Raw genomic sequence first — 6,000 nt, 5'->3', positions numbered from 1 at the left:
AGACAGACAAAAATGTCCATGGAAAAAAATTGCTAACAAAATCCTATTCTTGTTGGTTGCCCCGCTGAGAGATGCACAAAAAGGAGTGATTATGAGAAAGGGATTGAGAGAGACAGTGAAGAAATAAATTGAAGAGAGAGTGGGAAAAAGTAAAGGAAGAGACAGAGAGAGAGGGCAAACATCTTGCCACCTATTTGATGATATATTTGTCAACTCTGTTCCCCTCCTTCAACCCCTCTCTCTCTCCTCCCCTCTGTCTATACCCCGCTGTACTCTCACAGAACCCCACGATCAAAGTTCAGCCTCCTGAGTCTAATCCACAGCCACACAGGCCCGACACACACACACACACACACACACACACACACAGTGAAAACCAGATCAGCACACTGAGCTTCAGCTGGTTTCTTCTGAAGATTCACAGGACTTAATGAAGCACAGTCAGAACACTAAATCACTCTCTCACACACACACACACACACACAAATGTGTGATACAGCCGTATCTTTCAGTATATAATTAGAGCAGATCTGGTGTGCAATGGCACAGTAATGGGAAGGTGTCATGACAGAGATTTAAGAGAAGGAGAGAGACAGAAACAGACAGAGTGAGATAGAAGTGGGAGTGGTGAATCATTTGACATCCTGGCTTTGAATCTGCAAGTGCGAAGCCACTCAGACACAGTTACTACTACTTATAAAACCAGCTCCGGGCAAAAGCTAAAAGATGGTTTTAAAACATGCATGTGAATATTCCTCAGTTTGTGACATTGTATAACATCCTCAAAGGGTCACAGTCACTGTATATTTGTGTGCTTCCTAGTCATCATTCACTGCATGGCGTTAAATACACATAGCAGTCAAGACTGTCATGACAGCCACAATAATTACACTGACTGCTCTTCAAGGAACGCAGAGTGTAAATATGTGGTGTGATTCCAGTTGGACTGAAGACACTCTTCTTGTTTGCAAAGTTTTGAATATATAATCAGTGATTCCAATTCAGAGTACTTGTACCCTAGGGGGTACTACAGTTTCCAGGGGGTACAGGGAAAGATTGTGGAGTAGCTCAGCTAATTTGAAAAATTAGGACACAGTGCACACACATCCCATCGATGTGCTGTGACACCTGAACACCTCATTCAGCAAATGAGAGTCAATGAGTAAACTAGCAAGCAAGCAAGCAGAGAAGTCGAATAGATGAAATGATGGATAAATAGTTGTCTAGCTTCTGCCACTGGTAGCAATTATAAATGAAAACTTGACAAAACATTCAACAATTCCAGGATCACTTTGTCTCATATGTGGAAGAATCTCAGTCACAAAATTTATACATCCAGTTCAAAATCCATTCAAATGAACACATTCTGAACATGTTGGGTTGTGTAGATTAAGGGGAACTTAAAGGACCATTTTGCCAATTTTCAACCTTATCTCTATCTGTCCTGCTGAGTTATGGATATAGTGTGAAAAACGCCTGCAGTTGTTGCAGACATTCTCTGTGTCTCTGGCAAAAGTGACGTAGTTGGGGGAACTACAGGCTTGCTTGTAAACTAGCTACGTTTCCAACAGCGAAAATGGCATCCCAAAATATGAGTGCACAGGGTGTTATGGACAAGGATACATTTTACAGTGTTTTGGTCGACTCAGAGATTCAAGCATTTGATGCAGCGGAGAGAGGCCAGGCTGCGGCTGCTTTAGCCATGCAGGAGGATATGGCCAAACAGCGACTGGTGGGGCCTTTGCTTAAAATGCCCTCTGATGCCAACAGAAGCTGAATCATTCTGCTGCGATGACTTTCAGCGTGGGCAGTTTTTGGAAGGATTTGGGGGTTGGGCATCAGAAGTTCGCACGCAAAGCATCCTGGTACATTTAGGCAGAACAACTCAGCTTTCTCGGTCACTATAGCACGCACTGAGGAATTTGTTGCTTCAATTGACTACATGAACTATCAACGCTGATGGGACATCCACATAAAGCTTTGGGAACCAAAGCTTTAAATGATTTATTCTTGGTGCACAGTAATGTTGACAGATATTTCTAATATTTCTGATGCACGTGGACACTTCAACAGTAGTTTCACTAAACTGACTGCTGGCTTGCATTGAACCTGGGACATTTGTTATGTAAGTCTTTCTGATGATGAAGCTGCTGAATCATCCCTGCATTCTGTTTATATTCACACTATACTGGTATTAATTCTGTTTCAGGCAAAGAGCACAACGTGATCTCACTTCATGCCGTTTTCTTTTCTTTTTTGTTAAGTCATGTGTGAAAATCAACAATCATAAAGTCAAATGTAAACTTGCTATTAACTCATCATTGCAACATGTCATTTTGTTAATTGTGTTCTGCAGCCGCCTACTTCATCAGTCGCACGCTATTGTGTTTCACAGGGCAATTCAAAAACATTCAATAACCATCACACAAGGTCCTCTCTCTAGGTTTGACAGACTGAATTAAACGTGATTGGATTTTTGAGCGTCTCTGAAATAGGGGAATCTGATTACTTTTCAGAAGCAAAAGCCGTGTGGAGTGGTCCGAGCACAATAGAAGAGCCATTTTCACGATAAACTCAAATAAATGCTGCAAACCCCTCCAGGGCTAAAGTGAATAGAGATGAGAGAAGCTGATAACTGCTTATGGTGAAAATCTGCTAACCTTGAAAGCACTGAGATGACAGCCTCCCCCCACCCCCACCTCTTCACTCCTCATCTCACACTGTACATCTGCTAATGTGCTGATATCTGAGTCTAATAATTGATTGATGCAGCTCACTAGGAGCTACAGAATGATAAAGTAATAGTCATAATTAATGCAAAGATCCATTAGGGCTATCTTAAAGTGTCATAACACATCATGACAGTCCAGGCATGTGATGCATTAGATCGGATCCCACCCAAGGTGAGGCAGGCTTAACTGGGACATGACTTGCTGTCTCTCCAACTGATTTTCTAAATGACAAACCTTTCCTCAAACTCCTCAAAATCCTGATAAAACCAGCCGCAGACTTTCTAACAATGCTGCTCAGTTCAGTTCCAGCCCTTCTCTGTCAGTCATTTATTATACTGACCACTTTTTTCTCCCTATAACACATCAGACGACTCACGAGCAATTATATAAGATGTATAAGATGTGACATTCTGCCAACCTAGGCCCTTTACTGTTGTTTAAAAGCCATTTTGGCACCAGTGTGTCTCTAATAAGTTCTCTTTCTCAAATGCCTGCGGGGAACTGTGTTCAGACATATTTGCGTTTGTAGCGTTTGAATTAGCCCCTTTGAAGAGAGTAATGGGAATGCAAAGTGATGGGGAGGAAGACGTCTGTGAAGGTGCAGGGTTTTGTCTGCCACACGTTCTTTGTGTCCTCACATCGGATCGGGGAGGGTTAGAGGGCTTCGGGGGTCTTTTTCCATTAAGCATCTCATTCGTTTTAGCCTTCTGTCACATCCTCCCTGGGAGCTACAGAGCGACTTCAAAGGTGTTCGTGGAAACAGTCTTAACAGGGTACTATTCTTGGGCCTCCATCCTTTCAAGTACTGGCTTAGCATGTCATACAAAACACACTCAAATCTCTTGCTCTTCATTTCTGAAATTAGTGGAAAGTCTGTATGTGACAAGCAGAACATTCATTATTATGTAGCTACCTGCATGTGGGGAATTTACTTCTTAGGACACAACAAGACTCTACAGCCATGTTAGCATCTCTGTGAGGGTGTACTCAGGCACAGTGGTGCTTGTAGCTAAATGCTAACATGCTCATGCTGACCATGGTAACTGGTCCACTGATGTTTAGCAGGTGTATTGTTTACCATTTTTACCACCTGAGTTTAGTGTGTTAGAATGCTAACATTTGCTAATTAGCACAAAACATAAAGTAAAGTCATTAGTTTTGCAGCTATTTTGTCATAAAACAAAGTATTGGACAAGTTTTGACCTGATGATGGCGATGCATGAAAAGTCAGGAGATCACCAAAGTTATTATAATTCATCCTGAGGTAGACGTGAATGTTATGTTATTTCATTGTATGTCTCAGCAAGAACTCTTAGATCTTCCACTGCCTTTCCCTTAGAAGCTGGTGGTATCATTGTTATTGTTTTATTGTATTGTGATCAAACTGTTTTTGTTTGTTGGTTTTACTCATTGCTACTGCTATTGCTATTATTGCTACTTTTACGCATTGTTATTGTTTATTTTCTTCTGATTTTGTCATATTAAGCTCTCTCGGCTACATCCTTGCATGAAAGGTGCTAAACAAATAAAGTTATTATTATTATTATTATTATTATTATTATGGTGGCACTAGAAGAAATTGTCACAGGATCAATCACTAGCATTCATCTTCTGGGGACCATGAACATCTGCAGAAAATGTCATGAATCCATCCAGTAGTTTAGCATGGCTAAAAACCACAAACAGACATTTTGGTTTATGTTTATACATCTACTGTGTGTAGAGATTTTAGATTAGATTGGGGAGTGGCCATAACACATACAAAGCCTGACACCAACCCCTGCATTTCTCATTTTTTCCTTTTTTACTTGTCTTCTGGTATTCTTATGTATTTATTTTTCTTTTTTATATATACAGTTCCAGACTTGCCCGTGTGTTAGTTTTGTCCCTGTAAATATGTTCTTTCTGTGGCACATTTACGGACTGTAGCTCTGGGGTGTACTACAGAGGGATTATGAGACGACAATGATGTCATTATTCTTTGTTATTTTTCTATTTTTTCTCTCTTTAATATAAGTCTTGTCTAATGTACTTGTGACTGATGTTTAGACCAGAATGGGGATGTTTAAAGTGTGGGCTAGACATGAATAACTGATGTATTGGTTCCAATGCTTTGTCTTATGAAGTATGGAAATACTTTAGGGGGATAAATGAAGAACAATCCTCTCTGAGGAACTGCTCTTTATGTACTACATTCTTTCTCCATAAAAATATTTTGCAAAAAAAAGTAGAAGAAAAAGAAGCAATGAAAATGAGCCACGCAATGAATCACTTGCGTCTGCCAGTAAGCACTTTCATTTTCATCTATTCAGCACCACTTCTCCCTTTGAAAAAGACCTAAATCATCACACCTACTGAACCACTGCAGAGCTGTTTTTGTACTCACAAGAGTCCATGTTTATGTTTGGATGAATTTGTGTCACTTTGTGGATAGGTCTGTACGCAAGCATCTGCGTATGTGTGAGTGTACCTTTGTGCATTTTATGTTACAAAGTGTCCCCATCCCTGAGGTTGTGTGACAGACTCTGTGAAATTCAGAAAGGTCACTGAACAAACTGCTGTGCTGTGCTGTGCTGTGTCACATGTTAACAGGTATCATCCTCCTCTACGGGGGAAAACAAAGCTTGAGGAAGACTGAACTCTCTTTCATAGCATCAGGGCGTTAGCTGCATGATTTTAAGTCTGTGCACCCATGCATGTTACTGCATGCGTGCAGGCAAAAAGCACAGAGTCTGCATACATGGATGTGTGATATGTCCGAGGTCTGTTTTGAACTGAATTATTCAGATGTGATTTCCCTCTTAGTTCCAACCCAGTGGTACATGTTAATGTGAAATTAGTCCCACTTTACCCTGCTGATCTTTATGTGCACATGCTGTTATTACACATCACAATAAACCAGCCCCTGCAACCAGATCTCTGAATAAATCAAGGCTTCATCATGTCAAGTTGTGTGAGTCAATGGGGTATGCGAGCAGAGTTTTCTCCTGGTGTTGTTTGAAACAATTTGTACTGATTGTGCCGCTGATGCTGCATTGGCAATGTTTGTACACACGCAGTGAAGTATGTTAACTATTCACTACTTCCTGGTTGAAATTACCACAAAAACAAACGCTAAGAAATGTAGTCTGCATTAAACTAAACTAACCTAGGGGACTTCCTGTGCTGCACTCTGCACTGCTATTTTACTATGACTAACTCTCCCATGTTTAATAAAAATTAAAAGTACAGAGCTCACACAGGCAAACTGAGTGAGAGCCTCTATTTA

The sequence above is a fragment of the Enoplosus armatus genome, chromosome 12 (genome assembly GCF_043641665.1).
Source record: "Enoplosus armatus isolate fEnoArm2 chromosome 12, fEnoArm2.hap1, whole genome shotgun sequence".
Classification (NCBI taxonomy): Eukaryota; Metazoa; Chordata; class Actinopteri; order Centrarchiformes; family Enoplosidae; genus Enoplosus; species Enoplosus armatus.
The sequence above is the reverse complement of the archived record's forward strand: the minus strand, read 5'-3'. Positions refer to the sequence as shown.